A 27395-nucleotide genomic window follows, 5' to 3' on the forward strand; every position below is an offset into this window, starting at 1 on the left:
GAGAATGATAATAGCAACAAAATGTGGGGATAATAAATAATGTGAGTTCAGCTTTCTGTGACTTCTCAAATACTGGCTATGTGATCTTCAAATCTTCCTTTCGTATTAGCCGATTCTTCAGGACTCTAGCAAATGCAATATTTGTGCATACTCTACATCTTTCTATCTGCTTGTACCTAGTTACTTCTCAGTGGTGTCGATTTGAAACCGGAAAAGTCACAACCGTTGGTTACAGGGAAATTAATGAGTAAACCAGCGTTATGTTGCTTTAGTCAAATGTAAGTTGTATGTTCTTGAAGTTGGATGAATAATGGATGTTACAAAGCATTTAAATTTTGTTCTTTTAATTCAGATAAAAAGCGATACAGGCAACGTCCGCACATTTACCCACATTACTTGAAAATTATGGAGGATAAAAATCAACTCAAATATCTTCAGAGAAGAGGAGATTGGCAGAAATCAAAGGGTTAACAGATGATGTAAGTTTAGCTTTCTGCTTAGATTGTTTTGTAAATTTTGTAACAGTATTTCATTTCATTTAGAATAACTGAATATTTGAACACATGCTCAAAACATCTGTTCGTGGAACAGCTATCGCTGTGCTTGGTTGATTCTATGCTATATTGCTTCCACGACTACCTTGCCTGATGCGAGTAGCTCAGATTATCTATTAACCATTCTCAGTTTTTTAGCAGTGTTTCTTAACATGGGTTCGATCGAACCTCATGGGTTCTGTAGGGCTGTTTTAATGGGTCGACGAAGGTGCTGGTTTGAAACATTTGTATTTCATGGACTTCTTTCTATTCTACCTATATCAAAGTGAGACCTTTATCTCAGGTATCGCTGCTCGATAACCAGCATTGTTTTTTTCGCGTCACCCTCCACCGTGAAATTCCTTTTTTGCGTTTTTTTACTAGTTTGGTTTGCATTAATTATATGTTCATTTTGGTGAAAAATGAACTTCTGACTGGCTGACTGATGAAGTATTTGTGTTACAATGTTTTGTAAACATACCTACAGTTTTCTGCAGATATTGCAACTTATAAGATCGCTTAACTATTTGCTGTTATTCAACAGTAATGCAACGAAGTCATATTGTATCAATTGAAGACTTTTGCATCCCTTCGAGCTATCTACAAAATTAACTTTAACCGTTCAATCCAAGAAGCAGTTGACGCGTGGATTGTTCACCTGGAACCAAACTAGTCTGGTAAATTTGCTTATTTTTTGACAATGTACACAGTTGTCTTGACGACGACGGTTCACATATGCTTCGGCTATTCGCGTCCTTGACGGGGTAGCAAACGACATGTCGACGGCCTAGGCACGATGGTAAGTAATTATGTAGTTGCAATGAGTAAATGTGGCAAAGATTCAGGAATTCAGTAGCCGCAAAATATCCGATTTTAAGTCATACTTTCAAGCATCCACAAAAACGTAGTTGATTCTGCAATTGTTTACATTCTTTAAATGTACATGTCCAATGACGTAAAAAGGAGATTTTCACTAAAATTAAGTTTATGTTTCAATTGTCTCGAACTTGGACAGTTTGCCTTTTGGTGTAAATTTTATAACATGTGTCGCGCTTGTTCGGGTAAGCATTATTCAGTGATCCATGGCCTGAGGATCTTTACAAGAAGATCAAATGCTAACAACCATCGCAATGTCTCTACTCGTAAAACAGCGTTGTCAATGCAAATGTTTCAGACGTGGTGTCCAATTTCAGCCTTTGCCAGTTGTAGTAAAAGGTCTGTAGGCTTTTCTGAATACTTTATCGCTGTGCTAGACTCTGCTATTCAAATCTCAATTATATATACATCATCAATCGAAACGAAGACTTGGTCTAATAAAAATAAATCGTACCTGTGTTACCATTGACACTTTATGTAACAAAGGCGTTTCACAAATAGCAGAGTTAGTAAAATTGTAGGTGGAATCTGGTTATGAAGAATATTGGCATTAAACAACGTGTTTGCGATGGAGTCACGCATACAACATTCAGCTAGAATGTTTAAAAGAGATCAATATATGCCTCGCCTCACTTGCAGGATATTCCGTTGGCCGATATTGAAGCGAATCAAGCTATGATTTTAATCGCGGCATAAAATCCCATAGCGCACCCATCGCAACATGAACCAATACGAATTGAAATTCCTCATGGTTGGACTTGATCGGAAATTTGCGTACAAGTATTGACAATAAGACAATTTCAAATTTCATGCATTGTGGTTTATGTGACCGTTATAGTCACGTCGTTCAATTTACCGTGTAGCGAGTCGTTTAATAATAGACGAGAATATTTTCCACGAACAGTAAAATTAAATTATTTTACCGTCCTGATGAAGTTGGTTTTATGTAGATGAATGGAAATTGCGAAAAGTCACTAAACGAACACGCAGCTCGAATAAGATTCCAAAGTCTTACAAAACAACTTAAAACAAACAACGATTTAATAAATAATCGCGTCAAGGTGCTTTTTCAATTGCAGAAAAGACCGACAGCTATAAACGTCAATATAAAAGCCATGCTTCATATATTCGATTTTTGGAAGATTATATTAATTCTGCAATTTTTAACTGTTCAAATAATGATTCTTCTTGGAAACAGCCATGTGCGTATAAATCACTGCTCCGTTCTTTCATCGCACAGTAGTTTTCGAATTTGTCAAACAGAATGTGCAGTTCTGCAATAAATTGAAAAAAAAAACTGACATCGATATTCAACAGAGCGCAAGACTTACTATACGCATGATTGAAAGAAGCGACATTTGGATGTCACGCCATAATACGAAACATAGTTCAGCCATATATAAAATACGGTACTAAAATTTAAACCTTAAAAAATGTTTGCTCATGGAGTATGGACTCATTGCTTATGAACGCGGCCCGCGGGTTGGGCAGCCCTAAACTTATCTGTTTTTTATTCAACTTCGTTTTCTTTTAGACATATATTCTTTATGCGGTCATAATTTTGCCATTTTTAGCGTCTTTAACCACCTTCAACTGCTAAGATATAAATTTTGCATGATGATTACAACAAAACCTATGAATTGTGTTCTTTTATTCAGATAACAAGCGATTCAGGCCAAGAATGCTCATTTGGAAATATTTCCTAAATATGTGGAGCGTGAAAAATCGACTCAAAACTAAAATACCTTTAGCGAGAAGAAAACCAGAAATCAAAAGTTTAATGAAAGATGTGAGTTTAGCTTTCATTGTATATGGTTTTGTAACTTTCGGAAGGATGATGAAGGAAGCTTTTGATCTTTCTCTAGAAACATTAGTAATGTTTCATTTAATTTTGAATACTTGAACACATGCTCATTCTTCTGGTTTTCACGTTAGGATATTCTTCAAATGCAATATTTTAAAAATGTTTCCGAGAAGAAGAAAAATTTACATTCGTAGCTAATTATTAGTGGTTAGAGATCTTCGACAACGCGCCCCCAATAAACAAGTCCTGTCACGAACTAAACGATTTGTTTCTGAACCAGTTACTAGTGTTTGATATTAGAGAGCAAGGGGTTCCAGCATATTATCTGTGCCCTAAAGTGCTATGTCCCAATGAAATTCAACTAAGAATCTGTGTAGTTTGTTCAAAACAAAAACAGTCAACACGGTGGAACTTGGAATAGAATCAGGAACATGGCATCGGCTGAAAACAATAAACGAAAACTCAATATTTCATACGGATAGACAACCCAATATATTCTCTATATACACAACTCTCTATATTTCAAATCCATCAGCACGATAAAGATTAAACACATACAAAACCTAATTTAGTATATACATACGTTATGTCCTGGCTCTACAAGTAACACAACCAAACGAAATATGCTCTGATGTAAATATAATTCAAGTTTTATGACAAAAATATTAAAGCAGTAGTTACTATGATAGTTTAACTGCAATACTGCCCTGAATTATATTTGTCTTACACTTGAAAACCTCAGTTCTTACAAGAATTTGTAAATTTACAAATTGGTATTTCCAACAGATACATAACGAGTATTACCAACAATACAGAACCTGTAAACACTGATTCACACCGAATACTGAGATAGACTGAGACAAGATATTCAACTATTGCGCTTCCAATTTAACAATTATCCTAATTAATCAACAAACTCAAATCATACCATTGTGTAGTGCGTCAGACGCGCCTTCGCAGTTTACGTAAAAATATCAATATTTACCCTGGCCAACATTCGGATGGAACAGTAACAACCTATGATGATTTAAGAATGCATGTTAGTAGGGATTTCAGGATAGAGGTTACATGAATATGATTAAGTACTGCTTGTACCGAGCTTTATAGGGTAGATCAGGGTGGTCCGAACCGCGGCCCTAGCACACATTCCTTGCGCGCGTGGAACAATTTTAGCGTGTACTAAACCATTGTTAGATAAGTGTATTTATTGGCAGAATATTTCTGAGTTATTTCTGAACTATTCCAACTGTGATTGGCCTTTTTCCTAATCCCGATGTCGGGATTGATATTTGATAAAATCACGGAATTTCAATGTTGTATCTATAAACGTCAAGACTCTACCAGGATGGAAATGACTTCCCGTGGTCGGTACGAGGAGAATAAATTGTCTTGTGCAGACATGACCAAGCTGATGAGATGAATCGCGCTTCCATCCAAACTTCGTACATGAAGCTCGCCTTAAGTAACTTCTCAATTTTAGAGACGTGACCATGTTACAGCAATGACGAAACGCAGACCTGACTTAGCGCCGCGCAATCCAGTTTTTTTTAGCTGGGTCCGGAGTCTCATCTTAGACAGATATTTTGGTTGTTATTTGACGATACCACTAAACCTAATCACGCTAAAAGTAATGAAATTAGTCAAATATATGAATTCATCATACAATAAGTGTAGAATAAATGAACAAGAAATAGGAAACGTATTTACCTTTCTCCAACAACGTTCAATGACGGGGTCTGGTGTGTTTCCAAGTAATTTCTACCACGAAAAAATATAATTTTAGCGGACATTACAAAATCAAACATGAAGAAAAATGCCAAAAATATCACGATATTTCTCAAGAAGCAAATGGGTAAACTCCCGATGTTTTATCACTTTTGGGTTTTCTCCTACTGCGGCCCGCGAGACATCGCCAAAAGTTATTGCGTCACGCCAACCTCGCAACCTTGGACCACCCTACGGTAGATCTTATATAACGGATGCTGCAATTAGTAGAAACATAATTTAATATTGTATCGGTAAAAGATGTAGAGAAATCGATCTTCAAAACGATTCCAGAAAATCTATGGACACGCATGTAAATTTAGATTCGAATCTTGCTCCATCCAATTCACTAAGACAAGTAATAATTCCACAACGTCTTCATATATATATATCACAAAGTTTGTTTGAGATTAAATGTAATTACTTTAAGCCACATATTATGTATTTGAAAGATTGTCAATTATATCTACCCGTTCCTTATTTTTTATAATGTGAAAAATTCTAATTTTACGGGCATTCAGCGAATGCGAGTATCGGCTTTTCTAATCTTATTTCTCATCATTCTATTGCTAGGACATCGGTGCTGTATGCGATGCAATCACGAGAAAATAAAGCGTATACATTGTGTTATTTTTATCTCATATAACATTCGAGACACGCGAAAGACCACTCATTTAACCTTATTTCTTGACACGTGTGGATACCAAGAGATACAAAATATGTGGATAACAAAATATGTGAGTTTAACTGTCTTTGACTTGTCAAATACTGGCACTATGATCTTCAAACCTCCCTTTCATACTAGCCCATTCATCAGAAATTGAGCAATTGTAAAGGTTGTGCATGTGGGATAAGTAGTTTGAAGTAAGGTTTCCCACTACGGTTACGAGTTACGAGCTAACTAAAGTCGTATCCTGTCCTTTGGTATCCAAATTATTGTCTTCAATTTATGCACCAACAAGAAACTTTGAAGAAACTTTGTTATCAGCCTGAAACACATCTGATGTTGACATCAGTGTTAACAGTCTTAGTACTTCAGTATTGGTGTTAATAATAAATTGACTATTTTTGACAAGGACTCAAAGAACAGCTGCGAGTATGCTAGGATACAAAATAAGACAATGATAAATATAACATTGCATATATTAGAGCAATCCTCAAAACCTATTCGGGTAATATATGAATAAACCTAACAATATTCGAAGTATCAAATTCCCAGCTGATAATCATTTTGCAACGTATGGCATGAGTCAAACGCGAATTAGGAAATCCCATCATTAATAAAATATACAATTGCACAGCAGACTCCCTGATCCGCATTGTGCGACGTGCATTTACCTCGTGGCAACAAAATTTCGAATTTTCTAGCGAGGGGGGGGGGGGGGGCGGGTGAGTCATTTATTCGCCCCAGTAAAAGGAGGGACGTTGACTAACTTTACAGTGCTTAAATTAAAGGGCTTAAGATTCCATAAAATGGGCAAAAAAACATTTCGTACATACCGGCCCCGGAAATTATATGAAATGTTTTGTTGAAATGGATAACGGAGGGAAATATTAAAAAAAAAAGGTTTGCTCAACTTCCAAAAACAATTGGAGTTAAAAATACGGAAACAAAACCTACGAAGATAACGAAATTGTCAATTTGTATGTGTGGTGTGGATGCTATATATGCAGTGTGTATTTTGTACGTAAATGTACTCAACAAGGTTCAAGTAGGCCAGGGGTGGGCAACCTTTTTCGGCTCGCGTGCCAAAATCGGCTAAATTTAACAAAAAAATTCTTCCGCGTGCCGACCAAAATTAAAAACAATGCTTTGCTACTTCCAAAGCAAAAATACATAATAATAAACATTTCAAACATGTAGGCCTACAGACGGATTCACTATTCGGATATATTATCAGTCCGACAAATAGATTTGATTACTTTTCTTATTCTATCTCAGTGAGACTTCTGCTGCTGCATCACCGCTGATAGAGATTTTACATTGGGTTTATATTTTGTAACTTTCAAAGAAATATACGAACTACTGGTTTCAACGTCCAGGCTACTCCTGTTACGAGACGACTTATTAAAATTCCAATCATAACTGAGAACAAAGATTCACAAGCATATGCAGATGATGTAGAGCCCTAGTCGGAAAACTTGATGTACTTGCATACACATTCCCTGTAGCGCGCAGGCCGCAATATTTCCTCCTTCGAACAAGCGCTAGATTGAATTTCAAATTGTGGCGCATTCACACCTTCTATTATTGCGTTAAAAGCCTGCTACTATGAGATGTGTATGTGCCGTTTCTTAATATATATATATATTATTCAACAACATATTGTTTTTATTTAGTTGGTATTAATGTGAAGGATGATGTTTTTTTGTCACTTGCCCCCACGGTACGTCTTCCAAAGAAGACCTGACAAGCGAGTACGAAGTTTATTCCAAGTGTAATGCATTTCAGATAAAGCTGTTTGCAGCAATATGTGCTTCCGAACGTGCCCATTACTTGTTTTGCACTGTCGCATAGATCAACTGTGGCGCAGTCCTGGGTCTCGGGTCGAATTTTTCGTCGAAGCACATTGGAATGTTCAGTCCTCGTCGCGAGCTATCCTGCGTTTTCCAAACATTTTTTGAATTTTAAAGATCACAATTAACTCGAACGACATGCAACTGACGCTACATATTTCAAAACAAGCGTCATACAGCAGAACTTGTTACCACATAAATCCGCGTACATACAATAATAAATTTGGGAACAATCTTTGTTTCATTTAATAAATGTCGGGTTGTTCGAGGGCCGCAACAAATTAGCTCGCGGGCCGCATTTGGCCCTCAGTTTACCGACCCCTGTTGTAGAATAGTGCATTGCAAAGTTTTCAAGTTTTAAAAAAATTCTCGGGAATGGCATCCCAATCATGTAACATTTCGTTTTCTGCACTTCTCTCCTGTATTCCCTTTTCTAATAGCTTATATTTCTTTCGAAATCAAGTTATAACAGTAAGTTAGCAGGTAACTCTAACCAACATGAGCTGCACAACTTCATAAATCAATCAGAAATATATATTACGTAACAATGTAGCCAAAAGTTGTGTTAATTCCGACAAAATTCGTCGAGAGCTCAGTTGCTACGCCATGATATATATATTTCTTTGAAGCCATGAAAAGACAAAAAGAACTTAAATAAATAACAGATTGTTAACAAACGATAATGAATAAACGAACACTGAGTTTTATCAGATAATTCAGTCTCGAAACTTTTTATCTGAAATAAGACGATCTCGTTTCTGAGGCCTCGCTCGCATGCCGAATAAATGGGCTCGCGTGCCAAGTTTGGCACGCGTGCCAAAGGTTGCCCACCCCGGAAGTAGGCAGAACTCCAATCTCCAATTTAAGTCATACGTTCAAGCTTCCACAAAAACGTAGTTGCTTCTGCAATAGTTTACATTTTTCAAGTTTTTTTGTCCAATGACGTAAAAAAAATAAGATTTTCACTAGAATCAAGTTTATGTTTCAATTGTTTCGAACTTGGTCAGTTTGCTTTTTGGTGTAGATTTCCTAACATGTGTCGCGCTTGTTCGGGTAAGCAGCATTCAGTGATCCATGGCCTGAGGATCTTTACAAGAAGATCAAATGCTAACAATCATCGCAATGCCTCTACTCGTACAAACAGCGTTGCCAATGCAAATGTTTCAGACGTGGTGTCCAGTTTCAGCTTTTGCCAGTTGTAGTGAAGGATCCATTGGGCTTTTCTGAATAAGTTATTGCTGTGGTAGACTCTGCTAGTCAAATCTCAATTATATATACATCATGAATCGAAACGAAAACTTGGTCTAATAAATATAAACCATACCCGTGTTAGCACTGACACTTTATGAAACAAAGGCGTTTCGCAAGATACAGAAGTAGTACTATTATCGGTGAAATCTGGTTACGACGAATATTGGCGTTGAACAACGTGTTTGTGATCGAGTCACGCATACCACATTCAGCTAGAATGCTTAAAAGAGATCAATATATGCATTACTTACACGATATTCCGTTGGCCAATATTGAAGCGAATCAAGCTGTGATTTTAATCGCGTCGGATAATTCCATAGCGCACTTCCAGCATTTTGCGTGGAGTGGGTCGACAACATGAACCAATAGGAATTGAAACTCGTCTTGATTGGACTTGGTCGAAAATTTGCGTACAAGTTTTGACAATAAGACAATTTTCAATTTTGATGCATTGTGGTTTACGTGACCATTTAACCATGCTACAAGAACAAATCGGGAAAAGCTGGTCCAGTGAATCTGTAGGCACGGCGTACGATTTGTCGCTCAGTGAGTCGTTTAAAGATGGACGAGAATATATTTTCACGAACAGTAAAATTAAATTATTTTACCGTCCTGATGAATTTGATTTTATGGGGAGGAATGAGAATCACGAAAACTAAAACGATCACGCAGCTCGTATAAAAAGTCTTACGAAACAACCTAAAAAAACAACGATTTTATAAAAAATCGCATCGGAGTGATTTTTTGGAAAGACCGACAGCTATAAACGTCAATATGATAGTCATGCTTCATATACTCGATTTTTCGAAAATGATATTAGTTCTGCAATTTTTAACTGTTAAAATAATTGTTTTTGTTGAAAACAGCAATGTGCGTATAAATTATTGTTCCGTTCTTTCGGAGATGTTGATTCATCATATGTGGCGAATTTTTGTTGCATAACGGGAGTTACGTACGACAGCGGAAATAAATTTCCTAGTAGCGCAATATCGATATGGACTTCTAAGTTGATTTACTTACTTTGAATGGGTTTCGAATTCTAAATCAGATTCCACATGAGATATACGTTCATCGTGTCGCCACAAGTATTGATTTAGATATCGAGAGACTTACTGCGAAAAGTGCTTGAGCTTGAACTGTGGGAGGGGAAAGGGATTGCTTCATACTTGAACACCAGGGGTTCACAGGTTTGGTTACAAATAGAAAAGCCCTACTGTTGTAAGTTCAATATCTGATGCTTGATATGACGAATTCAACAATAAGAGACTGAAGTCTTGATCAAAGTGGAGTAATTCTATAATTTTTCGAAATAATTCAATTCCTCGTCAATTCAAAGATGTTGAATGTAAATATTCCCTGTACAAATTTGGAATATTCTGTCAAATATAATCGAAGCATTCAAAGAAAATTGCCAGAATCGTTCTACTTAAAGCTGGTTCCGCGCAAAATCCAACTGATTACTGCACTAGATGAATGGATATTCCTAAGTTTTTATAGAATTCTGACAGATGGCTAGTTGGACCAGATTTTTTGCGATTGACTGAGCGAAGCAAACCGAAGCTATTTGCAATTAGTTTTGGAAAAGAGGACAAAAGAATACAGACACAAACTTTGATGACTCGATGTTGAGTTGCGGAAAAAGAACCGAACCTTGGAAGGAAAAATTCTGACACTAGTTTTGGACCCTACTCGACCCGCGTCAGGATTCTGCCTCATTGATGGATGACTTCCTGTGAATATTCATGGGGGTGGCTTTGTCGGCAGTCCGCGTGGTTATAAGTTTCAGTTTAGTTCGAGTTGGGGAAAATATTCGAATATCTTATCGAATATTAGAATAACAGTTTACTGTTCTAATATCTGTTAACACAACACGTGGCCTGGACACGGCACATCGTTTGTACGTCGCCGAATTAAACGCTTGGACAGCACATCGTACGAGACACGAGAATCAGCATACACTTCTGGCTAACGGACAATGGCGTCAGAATTGAGTGTTATATTTGCGTTATAATATTTTTATTTATTTCCAGTGGATATGATATTATTTCAATTCCTCGATGAGCATAATGTCGCCCTAATGTTGCATGATTTTTAATTATTCAGTTGGTCGTTTTGTAAAATTGGAAACATTAATACAAGTTCTTAATGAAGTAACATTGAGTCAATCTTATCAGAAATTTTTACTGATCCGCAGTGACGACATTTCATGAGTTATATTTAATGCAAAAACATGGATGTGACAGGAAAATACAACGAATCCCGAGGCCAGTAGCAAAGATATTGTTTACTTTTTCATTTTAAAGTGACGATAAGGAAGATCAAAGCCGACGCGAAATATAATAATCAAAATAAAGTTAATTTGGAGACAGGGATTTCAAATTATTTTCTATAATTTCCCTGGCGTCTCGTCGACAATAATCGCACAGTAGTTTTCGAATTTGTCAAACAGAACGCGCAGTTCCGCAATAAATTAAAACAAATTAAACATCGATATCTACCAGATCGCAAGACTTGATACACGCGTGATTAAAAGAACCGACATTTTTATGTGGATGGCCGAAACAATCACGCCATAATCACGAAACATACTTCAGCCTATCTAAAATATGGTACTAACATTAAACATTATCTGTTTTGTCAAGCTACATCGTTTTCTTCTAGATATATATTCTATATGCGGGTATAATTTTGCCGTTTTGGCGTCTTTATCCACCTTTAACTGCTAAGACATAGGTTTTGTATGATGTCATAATGAATATAACAAAACATATGAATTGTGGACCTTTATTCAGAAAACAAGCGATTCAGGCCAAGAACGCCCATTTACAAACATTCCTGAAAATGTGGAGCATAAGAAATTGACTTAAAACTCAAATACCTTTAGAGAGAAGAAAACCAGAAATCAAAAGGTTAGTGGGAGATGTGAGTTTAGCTTTCTGTGTAGATGGTTTTGTAAATTTCGGAAGGGTGATAATTTAAGCAATAGGTATTTTTCATTTCATTTTGAATACTTGAACACATGCTCATTCTCCTGGCTTTGACGTTAGGATATTCTTAAAATGCAATCTATTTTTCAAATGTTCTCGGCTTTTCAAAAGAAAAGAAAAAGTTTACATTCGTAGCTAAATATTAGTGGTTGAAGATCTTCGACAACGCACCCCCAATAAACAAGTCTTGTCACGAACAAAACGATTTGTTTCTGAACCAGTTACTAGTGTTTGATATTAGAGAGCAAGGGGTTCCAGCATATTATCTGTGCCGTAAAGTACTATGTCCCAATGAAATTCAACTAAACATCTGTGTAGTTTGTTCAAAACAGTCAACACGATGAAACTGGGAATGAAATCAGGAACATGGCATCTGCCGAAAACAATGAACATAAACTAAATATTTTATACGGCAAGACAACCCAATTTTGCTGTATAATAATATCACAACTTTCAGCATTTGAAATCAATCAGAACGATATAGATTAAGAACATACAAAATTCAACAGTATATACATACCTAATGTTTTGACTCTACAAGTAACACAATCAAACGAAATATGCCTTGGAGTAAATAAAATCAAAGTTTTATGTATAAAATATTAAAGCAGTAGTTAGTGCGTTAAGTTGACTGTAATACTGCCACAAATTATATTTGTATTAGACTTGAGAACATCAATTCTTACAAGAATTTGTAAACTCACAAATTGTCATTTCCAACAGATACATAGCGAGTACTACCAACAATACAGAACCTGTAAACACTGATTCACACTGAATACTGCGCTAGACTGAGACAAGACATCCAACCATTGCGCTTCTAATTTACCAATTATCTTAATTAATCAACAAACTCACAACATAAGATTGTGTAATGCGTCAGACGCGACTTCGTAATGTACGTAAAAACGTCAAATTTGCCCTGGCCAACATTCGGTTGGAACAGTAATAACCTTTGATGATTTAGGAATGTATGTTAGTATGAATTTCAAGATAGCGGTTAACTGATTATGATTAGGCATTGCTTTTACCGAGCTTTATAGGGTAGATCAGGGTGGTCCAAACCGCGGCCCGAGCACACATTCCTTGCTCTCCGCAGAACAATTTTAGCGTGTACTAAACCATTGGTAGATATGTGTACTTATTGGCAGAATATTTTTAAGTTATTTTTAAACTATTCCAACTGGGATTGGCCTTTTTCCTAATCCCGATGTCGAGATTGATGTTTGGTAAAATCGCGGAATTTCAATGTTGTATCTATAAACGTCAAAACTATGCCAGGATGGAAATGATCGATATAAGGACAATGAATTGTCTTGTGCAGACATGACCAAGCCGATGAGATGAATCACGCTTTCATCTAAACTTCGTACATTAATCTCGCCTTGAGTAACTTCTCAATTTGAGAGACGTTTTGAGCATTTATTTTAGTAAAAACACTTCTCTATTTTCAAGCGTTGGCCATGTGACAGCAATGACGAAACGCAGACCAGACTTAGTGGTTGTTCTGTTTTTCGTTGACGTTACCACCAGACCTTGTCACGCTAAACGTAATAAAATTAGTCAAATAAATGAATTCATCATACAATAAGAGTAGAAAAAGTTACCAAGAAAGTAGAAACGTATTTCCTTCTCCACAACAACGTTCAATGACAGTGTTTGGTGTGTTTCCAAGTAATATCTACCACGGACGAATATGATTTTAAGCGACATTAAAAAATCAAACATGGGGAAAGATGCCAAAAATTCGACGATACTTCTAAAAAAAGCAAATGGGTAAACTCGCGATGTTTTATCACTTTTGGGTTTTCTTCTACTGTGGCCCGCGAGACATCGTCAAAAGTTTTTGCGTCCCACCAACCTCGCAACCTTGGACCACCCTAGGGTAGATCTTATATTACGGATGCTGCAATTAGTAGGAACGTAAATGAATAATGCCTCGGTGAAAGATGTAGAGAAATCGATTTTCAATACGATTCCACAAAATCTGTGTATTCGACACGCATGTAAATTTAGATTCGAATCTCGCTCAATCCCATTCACTAAGACAAGTGATAACTTCTTCATATATATAAATCACAGCGTTGGTTTGGGATCAAATGTAATTACTTTGGGCCACATACCATGTATTTAGAAGATTGTCAATCATATCTACCCGTTCCTTATTTTTTATAATGTAAAAAATTCTAATTGTACAGGCATTCAGTGAATGCGAGTATCGGCTTTTCTAATCTTATTTCTCCGCATTCAATTGCTAGGACATCGGTGCCGTATGCGATGCAATCACGAGAAAAACAAAGCATATATAATCAGGGATGGCGAACCTTTTTCGATGAATGGGTCGAAAATAATATTTTTATCGCGTAAAAGAAGAGAGTGGGTCACAGATATTTAATCAATGTTTGTATCTATAAAAAAAAAACTTCTGAAACAAATCTTCTGAGTTTCTGTTGGTGTTGGTGTAGTTTTGGGCTTTACTTATGCAGTACTTCTATCAGGGACTTTTTATGGCATTCGATTTTATGAAATAAGAGTACAAAAACACGTATATGAATTACCAAAAACGTTTATGACGATGCGGCAAACTATTTCACTGTTCCAAAGCGTTTGGAGGGAATTCCACTCTGATAGTGTTATATTTTTTGATCAGTTTTCAACCACATTAAGGCACTTCTACACTGCCCCGTTGTTATTTCAGATTTCTAGGTTTTTATTTCAAGTCTGAAATTTTTTTTTCTCAACGGCATTGTAGGCGATGAACTAATAAAAATCAAAGTGGCATCTAGTTCTCGTATTATCTCGACGCTGCGAGAAATAAACAGATCAATTGCATTGTTATGTCATAAACGATATCAGAGCCAATAGCTGAATAACGGTACACGGCGGTGCAGACTTGCGTCTAAGATTAGGGGTTTTGAAAATATCCATACCGGTCCAAAATTAACAATTTGAGAATAAGCGATCGCGGCCCCGACGGTACATTATAATAGTTTAGTTATTGTTAGATTAATTTATGACCGGTTTTATCAATTTTTATTACTAATATGTTAGCATTTTATTTTTATTTTATTCGTGCCTTGGCGGGTCACGAATAAAACGCGGTGGGTCACTTTGTGACCCGTGGGTCAGTGGTTCGCCATCCCTGATATATATTGTGTTATTTTTATCCTAGGTAACATTCGAGACACGCGAACGACCACACATTCCCATTTTTTGACACATGTGGATACCAAGAGATAACCACAAAATAAGCCTAAGAGAATGATAACAGCAGCAAAATATGTGGATAATAAAATATGTAAGTTTAGCTTTCTTTGACTTGTTAAATACTGGCACTATGATCTTCAAACCTCATTTTTATACTAGCCCATTCATCAGAAACTTAGCAAATGTAAAGGTTGTGCATGTGGGATAAGTAGTGTAAACTAAGGTTTCCCACTACGACTCCGAGTTACAAGGTAACTAAAGTCGTGTCCTGTCCATTGGTATCCAATTTAATGTCTTCAATCTATGCACTTTATTATCATTCTTAAACACATCTGATGTTGTCGTCGGCGTCAACAGTCTTAGTACTTCAGTATTGGTTTTAATGATAAATTGACTTTTTTTGACAAGGACTCAAAGAACAGCCGCGAGTATGCTATCTCTACGCGATGATACAAAATAAGACAATGATAAATTTAACATTGCATAAATTACAGCAATCCTCAAAACCTATTCGGATAATGTATAAATAAACCTAACAATATTCTAATTATAAAATTCTCTCTTTATATTCATTTTGCAAAGTATGGCATAAGTCAAACACGGAATAGGAAAACCCATCAATAATAAAATATACAATTGCACAGCAAACTCTTTGATCAGCATTGTGCAACGAACATCTACCTCGTGGCAACTAAATTTATTGAAGGCCGTAAAGCGTGGGGGTGGGGTGATAAGTCACTTATTACATCACAGTAAAGAGAAGGACGAATATAAAGCGAGACTAATTTGACAGGGCCTAAATGAAGGGGCTTAAGGTTCCATAAAAGGGGCAATCAAACATTTCGTACATACCAGCCTCGTAAATTATATGAAATGTTTTATGGATAACATAGAAAATGATGTTTAAAAAAAAACAAGAAATGTTTGCTCAACTTCCAAAAACAATTGAAGGAATAAATACAGAAACAAAACCTATGAAGATGACCAAATTGTCAATGCAAAAAAATCAAAAAAAGGATAGAACCAAAAACCAGCATCCATCCCCTCAGAGATAATTCGAATTATACACCTAATATTTCTATAGTGAGAATGTATGTTAAGTATGTGTAACTGTGTGTGTGTGGTGTGGGTGCTATATATATAGTGTGTAGTTTGTGCGTAAATGTACTGAAAGAGTTTCAAGTAGACAGAGCTTCATTATGTCACGCACATAATTATAATTGGATATGAGCACTTTCACTATTCTGACAACTTATTTATCATCAGGGTCACAAGATCTCCAACTTGAAAGTTGCGTTGAACAGTGAGTCACTTCTGTCGGCACTGTAATTTGGGAAGATATTCTTCTGTCAAGCGCTGCCAAAATAAATCAAGTAATCGCTGAACATGTCTGTGTCCTCTTCCGTATTCATTTGTTCGAGAGAACAAATCAGGTGGTAATTACTGTTCTAATCTATTTATCAAATTTGAGCTGGGAGTGAGGGCATTCAAGTCTGTCGGATCGTCACTTATCGGTGTGAGTGGTTTATCGTTGAGAATTCCTTCCACTGCTGTTTGAAGAGACCATAATAAGTAATCATTGAGAGACTGGCCATTAAACATAGCTCAAAGAACCAATCTTTCCACCACTCCGTTTTCATGAATAGAAAGAAAGAAGAGGTGAAAATTGCCACTGTATACCATTTTGGGATAGAGATGTGTCGATCTGTTGGGAATTCCACTTGGTAATAATTTCATAACGTCCGCATATAGATATATATAACGAAATTGGTTTTGTACTAAATTTAATTACTTTAAGCCTTATGGCATGTATTAGGAAAATTGCCAATCATATCTCCTCGTTTTTCATTTTTAATAACTTAAAAATTCTAGCTATACAGGCATTCAGCAAACGCGAGTACACGTTTTCTCCCTCACTGGCTTGGCTTTCATAATCTTAGTTGTCCGCATTCAATGATCTTCTAATCTCCCTTTTGTATTAACCCATTCTTCAGAAAGTTAGCAAATGTAAGAGCTGTGCATACTCTACCTTTTTCTATCTGCTTCTACCTAGTTGCTTCTCATCGCTGTCGATTTGAAACCGGGAAAAGTCACAACCGTTGGTTACAGGGAAATTAATGAGTAGACCAGCGTTATGTTGCTTTATTCAAATGTAAGGTGTATGTTCTTCAAGTTGTGGGCGACAGTTATAAATATATCACTGCCTACTTCGAGTTTACAGCTATCATCACTTCTGTGCTCATTCGTTCTATTACAATATTTCAATGACGTAGTTTATTTATTTCTGCATGTTGCAAATCTATGATTGTGAAAAGTGACAATAGCACAGCAACGAAACGACAGTTCTTTTTTAATGAGCAATTCGAGAGTCCTGCTGCACGCTTACACAAACGTATTTCTGTAACCTTTTGTCTGACCAAAGTCAGACATCCGCAGACAAGCAGTTTACAACAATCAACTTTTTTATTGTTCAGGCCTTAGACATAGTTTATTTTGAAACCTCTTTCAAAAGGAAAGGCAATATTTACCCAGATAAATACAATGACATATTAACAGAAACTTCGGGAAAGCAGACAAAACCTAAAATAAGGTTTAAAACGTTACTATGAAGAAAGGAAAGCTAATGCAAAGATAAGGACATGCGTCGCTCACTCATAGATATATATGCTGCTAGACTTCTACTGCTTGAACATATATGCAACACGCCGCGGTTTCTTGGAAGCAAAATGCTCAATAACGCGCTGATTAAAGTCATGCATCCCAGAAATAACGTCTCTGTGAATGGATAAAACAGCCAAGGAATTTAATCTATCGTGCTTCATTTTGTTCATTGTGTTTCTGAGATACGTTTTAATACGCTTCAGCGTGCTGAATGTTCGCTCTGCGTCGGCGGAAGAAATAGGCGTCGTCAAAATGATGTCCAGAAATTTTGCAGACGCCGCAAATGTAGTTACTAGAGTGTTATTGGACACGTAGTAGACAAAACGATCGTTTCAATATTATGTTGTTGTTGTTGTTGTTGTTGTTCTTGTTCTTATTCTTGTTCTTTGACACGTTTTTAAAAAGTCGCTTTTCTCTTCGATTACTGGACTAATTGCTTTGAAATTTTCAGTGGTTGAACATGAAATTTTTCTCCAGAAGGCTATTACTTTTATTTATTTCAAATATTCCTGTTAGCTCTGTAAGATTTGTTTTTGTTTGCTATGACGTCACTAAACGTTCTGCGGACATCGGACGCCATTTTGTGTCCAACGGACCATCTTGCAATTTCAATTCACGCTGTCACAAGACAGGACCTTATAAAGATAGAGAAGTTCTGGTACCGTAACACAGCGCGGTGACACTGAACTAACTCGTAGCTGTCAAAAGCTTGAAAATCCATACAAATATAAGAGATAAAAAGATGAAACTTGGCAGGTGGATAGAGTTGTGTTTCTTTTAACCATATTTGAAGGTTTCGCGTTTCTACATTTGAAGGAGGGGGAATAGGGGGTGTACATTTCCGATACGTCGATAATATCTTTGTCAACCAATTTGCGACCACCATGTTTTCGTCTGTTTGATTGCTGTGATGTGGTGCTTTGTTTATAATTTAACGAGTTTTGTTCGAAATAACCGTGTTCTTGAAATATATGACGGTCAGAATAGCAATTAGAAGCCCAATGTTTTCACGCTGTCACAAGACAGGAACTTCTAAAGATAGAGTAGTTCTGGTACCGTAACACAGCGCGGTGACACTGAACTAACTCGTAGCTGTCAAAAGCTTGAAAATCCATACAAATATAAGAGATAAAAAGATGAAACTTGGCAGGTGGGTAGAGTTGTGTTAACCATCTTTGATAGTTACTTCTCTCCCCCGGGATAAATATGTAAATCCTATCCTAATACGCCGATAATATCTTTGTCAACCAATTTGCGACCACCGTGTTTTGTCTGTTTGATTGCTGTATGGCTGCGTATGCGATAGTCTCGACGCAGCAGAAACGATGATCAAGGCTTGAAATCCGTGGTCGCACACTGGTCGTTCGGTCGCAAATACGTCTTTCGAGTGCCGTACTTTGGGGATTTGTATAGCTTTAACCCTTTGTCGTAGAAAGTTAATACGAGGTTTAGCGTGTAGAATAAATGCCGCAATGCACCCACGGTGAAAAAATTAACGGGTTAGATATATTGGTTTTTTGTTTTATAGCGGTTTGAATGAAATTGTCCGCAGACTGGCTACACCACCCTAGGCCTGGTGAGTTGTCCGTGCAGTCGAATTGTCCATCAGCCCTAAACGGCTATGACAGTCACTGTACCAAAAATTGTACCCCGATTCGGGTGGTGTTAAGTTGACGCATGTTATTTAGTAACGTTTTTATGTGAAATGTTTGACTGTGGTTCGGTACCTGATCCGATAATACGGTACATAATTGACTCATATCACGAGATATTTCAACTGATGTTTCAATTGTCACAGGACCTAAAATATCTATGACAGTCCCTGTACCGTCACGGTACCCCGATACAGGTACTGGTAAGTCACCGCCGGTATGTTAGTCGTTGGTCACCGCATATGATTTTTGGGGAATTGTTCTGCGTGTCCATATATTTGAGCATTGCTCTCTTTGCTCATTGCTCTGAAGATGAAATTTTTCTCCAGAAGGCTATTACTTTTTTTCTCGCTATGACGTCATCAAAATTATTCCCACTGGGTGGCGCTACGTGTCCATATATTTGAGCATAGCTCTCTTGTCTAGAGTGTTATCTACCCATAGAGCGCGCAAGTTGATGTGATGTTCAAAAAAGTTTGATTGGTGTATATACATCGCAATTCATTTTCCAATTTACCCACATTTATCATGGGGTAAAATTTGGAGACAGTAGCCAACAAATGGATGGGAAACTGACGTGCAAATTTTGAAAAATTTTTGGGGTTCATCAAAGAGAACGCGGCAAGGTGTTCAGTGCGCAGACGATCGCCTATTTGATTCACCAGAATGTCACAGCATTCCTTTGCAGACAAAATCAAACGCTGCGTTGTTTGCCCGCGGCGTAAAGAAGCACTCCATGTGTCGTCGTATTTTATTGTTTCCCGGATACGAGATAAAGCATCGCAGAAGTCTGAAATACACGACTGCACAGATGCTCCATCCATTAGCCTCGACTGCAATGCGCCGTATAATACATCCACGTTATAGAATATTGTGGAGAAAAAAGTGAGAAAAAATGAAAACTCACCATCTTCTAGCAGACGCTTTAGACCTGCCACCTCCCTCACAGAGCGTTCGTCCCAAACCGGAGAGCTCTGAATGCCATTGAAACACTCAATGAGCTCAGACCTAATTTCGGACACGCCCTGCACCACGCGTGATTGGAAGTTCCAACGTGTTGGTGCACAAGCTGGGAGACGGCGGCTACATATCTGGCGAAGCAGGTCAGAGCGCTTCGGCGAAACGGAAAAAAATGAAGAAAACCCCGAAACATTTGCAAAAAATATACGGACGAGAGGGGTATCAAGACACATATTTTTAATAACGAGGTTAAATTGGTGTGCATAACAATGTAAAAAATGCGCATGAGGAAAATCTTCTTTTATATAAACTTGAACACCATGTTTCGACCCACTCATGACTGCCGCGCCGTCATGAGTTTGAGCTATCAATTTTGACTTCGCGTTGTAAGGCTGTAACACTTCTTTCAGTACAGCCGATATCCTGCAAGTCGTGCGATCAACGATTGGTACAAAGCTGTGAAATCTCTCGGTAGGTTTACCATCTTACACAAACCGAAAAATCACAGCCAGTTGGGAAACGCACGTGATGTCAGTTGTCTCGTCAGACTGAATCGAAAGGAACTGGCAATTCTCAATTTCCAGAGCCAAATGTTGTAAATAATTTTTATACATTGAGTCGAGCAAATCATTTTGGATATCCTTAGATGTCCCTTTCGAAACAGTTGCGGCATCAAGATGATCTCTCAATACTGTATTTAGGGATGCGGTGTATTCCACCATATCCAAAAATACCCCTCTATTAGAAGAGCCAGCCCGTTCATCGTGCCCACGGAGGTACAGCTCGTGACAACCAATGAAATTCAAAACATTTATCAATCGACCGAGAACATGGCGGTTTTTCTCGACGTTTTGGTTGTGCCGACGAATAGAAACCGCGCGTCCTTCATCCAACTGTGCTGCAATATTAACATTTCCGAATGTTCGGTATTTTTCTGCATTGTCCAGATGCTCCATAGAAGATTGATGATCCCTGGCACGCTCGGAAAGAAGTTTAAGATCTCTAAAACCAAATTTACACCAACGTGAGTCACGGGCGGTAGCAAAAAGTAGGCAATAAAAACAAAAAAGTGCATTTTTGTCCTCGCTGTAACACAACCATTCGTGTTTTTTATACCAAGTTTCTGCGCAGAATGTACGCCGACGCTTTCCTCCGTCATGGGATTGTTCCAGTGAACAATTTTTTGGTTGATAAGGCCCAAGACGTTGTACCTCTAATTTTTGTTCCATCGGCAGCTGCGAAAACGGAGTGCGAAGTAGTGCATCAACCTTATTCATTATGAGGTCTAAGGCTAAGAAATGCGAAGCCGGAAAGAAGTGAGGCGCTCAAAAGGAATGTGGAAAATCGAAAGCAAATGGACTAAAGGTCTCTAACTGATTCAAATAGCGAAACAAGCGACAAAAACGAAGGCGAGGAAACTATCAACTCTTCAAGCAACCAACGAACGAGAAGGAATGCGTGAATATGTCAACACGTTGTTGTAAGAAGCGTCGGCATTGTGTCGTCATAATTTCGGGGCTAGCCCCGATGATTTAGTAAAAGAAACAGAAAACAAACGAGACAAACGCGGCGAGTGGAAGATAAAAGAGAGAATACGATATACAATGAGCAACCGGGGCAAAATCGGCGTCGCCCCGTCGACGTTCGGCGAAGGCTTTGCGAGCGAAAAATGAACCATGTCGGGAGAATATGGCTAGTGTAGACAGTCTGTGCAACCGATATTGAGGTATTTTTCGAATATTTTTTATTATACCGAAAAAACAACCGGGGCATTGCCCCGGTTGGCCCTATTGACGCGCCGCCACTGCCATTTATATATATATATAATTTATACAAATATCATGTCCGACTTTTGCGAGGGCTTAGAACGGATTAGATTATTTACAGATAAAATGCGTCAATACTTACGTAATTTTCTTCCTACGAAGGAGCTTTCTGTACAAATTAATTTCGTATGTATATATTGTTTCTACTGTGGTTGCACGCACAAAAAATTATTTCTTTTTGTTATTGATCTTACGACATTGTGAAGGGGTCCTCGAGTTGAGTTCAGAAATGTTGAGTTAAAACGCATAACCTGAAAACTTCTATTCAAATTCATTGTCACATCGACTTGAAACGAATTCAGTTAGAAAAACGTTTTTATAAGATTGTGTATATATATTGCTAGCTAGTTTTGCTAATATGACAATGACACTCAGGTACTGGTATAGGCTTTGCGACACGAGATTGGAATTCCTATCATGCACCAGCTTAACTAAACTGAAAACTCGTTTCGAGAGCACACCATTCAAATTGGCACTTCTCCGCGGGCCGCACAATTTCTCTTTGTGAGCCGCATTTTTATAATTTTCAACTTGTGCAAAAAACTAGGCTACATTTTACTAGTAGATTATGAATGTTAACGTTGACGCAAATATCACAAGGTTTGTCACAACAACCTAAGATATTTCCATAAGCGGTAAAAATCTTTAAACGATATGATACAGAAGTACACAAAGCGTGCGACACCTATAGCGATGCAACGAGTTTTCAATGAACTGGTGGGAAATAAGATAAAACCGTCAATAGCAGTCAGGGTTGCCAGACCCCAGCGATCAAAAAAGCCAAATCAAGACATAAAAAAAGTCAGAAAAAGCCAACAATTTTACTAAGTACAAAAGCCCCATGATTTGTCAGATTTTAAGCCCTTGGCAACGTACTGATGATGATGATGATGATGATGATGATGATGTAGAGCCATCAGTTCATTCAGTGAGGCACTCAAATAGAAAGTAAAGTTCCTATAGAACTGTAGAAAGTAAAATGAATATCAAGCGGACAGCATTATTTTACCATTCAATATATACAATCAATATATACAATACAGGGTGCTGCTTCAGTCTGTCAGTATGTAATATACCTACATGTTTCTAGTTAAACTTGTGATATACCTTGAAAAATTCTCCCGTTATCTTACTTTACTATTGAAAATTTTTTCACTTTTAAAATTTATAAACCATCAATTTTATTAAAAAATTATCTAACCCCCTGCCGCTCACAGGTGGACCACTGATATCTAATTCAGTAATTTTAGCGTAGTTAATCACGTCGTTACTGCAATTGCAGAATTAAACTAAAGCTCACATACACCATGTCAGGCATAATGAAAATTAAGTTATACAACTCTTTTTTTTGGAAACAGAACGTAAAACAGACAAATAACACGCAAAACTATAAAAACGAGGCAATGTTTACAACCCTGCTTGAACATCTGTCTGAGCAGCTGCAGAAACTGCAATTATTTCTTATTGGGTATGGTTAAGAGTTAATGTAACAAACAAGGAAATCGATGCTCCAGGAAATCCTAATGTTAAGTAGCTAAGTACAGGTAATAGGCTATTGTTCAGTTGTTACACACTAAATATTGTATTTCATATGATTTTAATAATAGACACTAGAACAGACTTGAAAAAAGCCAAAAAAACGCTAAAAAGCCAAATGGAAATTCTGACGCCAAACGCGTTTGAAAAATGGCAAAATTGGCGTTAAAAAAGCCAATATGGCAACCCTGATAGCAGTTGCAATGGATGTTTCCCAAGCATCGACTCCCTTGTTTATTTCCATAACCAATCAGCAATAAGTCAACAATGACGTAACAATTACAATTTCTGCAGTCGCTCAGACACTTCCGACGCTGAGGCAGATATTCAAACACGGTTGTAAACATTGCATCGTTTTTATAGTTTTGCGTTTCATTTGTCAGTTTTCAGTTGTGTTTCCGAAAATAGTTGAAAATTAAATAACTTAAATCAAATTTTATGATGAATTTTCGCTTGAAATACACGAGATTAATGGAAAGCTTTTCTGAATGTACTTGGGAATTTAACGTAAATGAAACATTATTATCGCTTTGAACGAAATGGCAACCTTCATTTTAGAGAATTTGCCTAGACATCTTACCATAGTTGCGTTATATAGGCCGTAAATAATCCTTATCACGTCACAGGGAATCTGTGATTTCATTGAACCAACGCAGGCTTCCTGATACGAGATGTAGTCAATGTATCAATATTTTCATGCTGTTGGTTCTCTCATTCGTAACATAGGGTACCTGTAGCTATAACCAATCTATTCTATGATGGTTTTATTAATATGTTCGCTCTGTACGCTAAACCAGTGATTCCCAAAGTGGGCGATATCGCCCCCCAGTGGGCGAAAACGATACAGAGGGGGGCGAAAAAGTCTAAGGGGGCGATAGGGGGGCGATTTTGCAAAACCTGTTTTATGTTCGGCGCACTTAATTCTGTACTCTGTGTGCATTCGCAGGCTTGAATCACGTGGGCGATTATCACACGCGAAAGGATTTTTGATCTCGTCTTCGCAGTAAGGCAAGGTAGTTTGCGTATCCCAGTGGTCGGCAAAATACGGCCGGAATAAAATAATCTGGCCTGGGACGATTCACTGAATGAATGGATGAATGAACCCGACCTTTGACCGCGGAAAATTCTTCCCATACTTAACCATTTTAAAATTTTCGGTACTTATTTTAAGAGTGGTTTCGCGAGTTGTTGCCTGTGAAATGGGGTATTTGTTTCAAACTATCATTCTAATACACACCATTTAACAATCTGTTTTTTAAAAGTACCGATAAAGAATTTTAGCCTAGTCTATCACAGCTATTTCTACACTAATTTTTTATTGCTGTATTTAAACTGAAACTCATAGAAAGACAAAGTAATCATTGACTTATTTGATTTATATTCAAATTTCCGAAAAACAACTAAAAACTAACGAATATAATTCAAAAACGCGAAAATGAGGTAATGTTCACGACCACGCCTGAAAATCTGTCTGAGTGAGAGTGTCTGAGCGGATGCGAAAGGGGGCATTGTTACGTTTTTTGCATCCTGCTGATTGGCCAATGTCACGAAGTAAACAAGGAAGTCTATGCCCGGGGAAATATCCAAACGGCGGTTTTGACGATGAAATTTTTTTTATTTATAATCTACGCTCGAGGAGTAAATTACATTTTTTTACGTAACAGAATTTATCGTGAGACACGTTTATACTGAATTATACTATATCCTAACAATTTAGTGAACAGCCACTCGTTTAACGAGCCTACAATTTAATTATAATTAGACAAATGGAAACACGAAGAAAAGATGATGCTGAGTGCAGGGGTTCAATAGCGCAGTAAATATTCGAATATATTGCAAAGCAATAAGGAAATAAAATTCATATCCTATTCGAGAGATTGATCACTGCTTAATTTTTGTAAGAATGTATCTTACAAAATTTATCAAAATTTCACAAATCATGCGGAAATATTCACTTCGATGTTTGAAAGTACGTATTTGTGCAAACCGTTATTTTCGAAAATTAACATTACAAAGAACAAGCAAAGAAGTGGGTTTGGTGAGGCCCATTTAGAAAATGTTTCAATCTTGGCGTCGTAAAGCTTTCCAGCGTGATGCAGCAACAAGACAGTGTCACATTAAATGTCCTTGTAATATTTTTTTAATAAGACGACTGAGTTGAGTTCACGAATTGTCGCAGTTTTTGCGCGCTGTTCCGTTTTTAACTTTCGAAAAATATATGCGACCCGCAAAATACTAGCAACCCTGAATTTTGTCCTGCGAGCGACATAAAATTTGCCGACCCCTGGGCCGTAACCGATAGTCAGTCACGGCTTCTTCCACATCCGAGTCTATGAATGCAAATACAAATGGCTGGTTAATTATGGACTGGTGATCGGACTGGAGGCCGTGATAGGATGAGGAATCGGGGATGAATTTTTCCGAAGTTTTTTGGTGCAGGTCAAATTTTGCATGTGCATTCATCATATCTCGGACCAGAAGTCTATTGATTTTGAATTAATTATGTTGTATAATTAGCGAGTTATTAATTAATTAGTGATGGGACACACGGTATCGCTATGGAGTAAGAGTGGATGAATCGAAACCGCAGTTTCTGTTTCGGGCTTTCCCTACTTTCGATCGATAAGTCTTCGGTCTCCGACCGATATTCTCGTTTGTTATTTGCTTTAAAGTTACTTTGATTATTCTCATATTTTAGAAAATTTACCTGGCACTGTAGTCGAGGAAAAGAAGTTGGTTGTGTCGAAAATCGAGGGTTTTTTTTTATTTTTATTCTCTTAAAAATTGGTGAAAATAAATATGGATTTTCACAATTTATATCACAAAAGGATATGTTATCGTAGTTTTTAGTATTAATTTTGTTTTTGGTATATAAATACAATTTGTAACAATATGTTTGTTAGTTATGTACGAAAAAGTCATTTGTAAAATTCGGGGCAAAGCAAGACTTTGAAGGCCGATGACAACGCCCGCTAATAGAAGAGAACCTGCGACTAGACATTTTCCGTTGGTGGCATTTTGGACACCTGTCGATATAAAACAATGCAAGATTTATCACATTAATCGTAAACTTCCTGATTTGAAGCTGCACATACAATCATGCATCGAAGCAAGAAAGGGTACATTAAAATGTTATTGCCTGCATGAGTTATCACAAATGAGTCATAATAATCAGTCGTTGTCTATATTCGTATTAAATATAAATTCTTCATTTCAGAGTAGATGCTTGAAACCATTGAAGGTTCCACAGAGGAACAGATACAAGAACCTCGAGGGATGTAAGTAGTTTTAATGTGATTTGTACATAACCCTATAAATCATTTTGACTTACTAAAAACTTAATTCGGATATTAAATGAATCAGTGACGACATATACGAATAGCATAATAAAGAAAGAAAGTTGCTAATATCTGACATTTATACAGTTTACATTTCAGAGAAAACAGAAAAGGAGAAAGTCGGCAAAAACAAATAGTTTAAATCATCAAATAAAGAACGAAACAGTAGTCTAATATAATATATATGTTAAAATATTATACAGATTAAAGCAAATGTCAAGGAACTTGCAAACTTGGTCAACCAGGTTGTGACGGTGGAAAAAGTAAATTTTTATTTTTTATGTACAGCAGAATGACAAAATAAAGTAAACTTCAAGTATTTATGCATGGGATTTTTATTACACTAGTTCTTCGCTTACATGTATCACAGGACATGATTAAATCTTGGGAAAATGAAATAATTTCTCTAATAATAATATATATTTTTATTTAGTTTCCTTTGTTTTTGAATAAATACTATAATAATGTTCATGTCACTCTTTG

At 37.1% G+C, this 27395-nt stretch overlaps 1 long non-coding RNA gene across 3 annotated transcripts; it reads left to right on the forward strand.

Moving 5' to 3' along the window:
- Nucleotides 1-345: 345 nt before the first annotated feature.
- LOC144431453 (uncharacterized) lies at nucleotides 346-17903 on the forward strand. Of its 3 annotated transcripts, none has more exons than XR_013480027.1 (4): nucleotides 346-479; nucleotides 11538-11654; nucleotides 14905-15030; nucleotides 16206-17903. It is a non-coding gene; the product is annotated as an uncharacterized LOC144431453 (long non-coding RNA). The 3 variants fall into 3 exon arrangements; XR_013480026.1 differs by lacking the exon at nucleotides 346-479 and adding an exon at nucleotides 3068-3198; XR_013480025.1 differs by lacking the exon at nucleotides 346-479 and adding an exon at nucleotides 5582-5714.
- Nucleotides 17904-27395: the final 9492 nt, after the last annotated feature.

The sequence above is a fragment of the Styela clava genome, chromosome 13 (assembly GCF_964204865.1).
Source record: "Styela clava chromosome 13, kaStyClav1.hap1.2, whole genome shotgun sequence".
NCBI lineage: Eukaryota > Metazoa > Chordata > Ascidiacea > Stolidobranchia > Styelidae > Styela > Styela clava.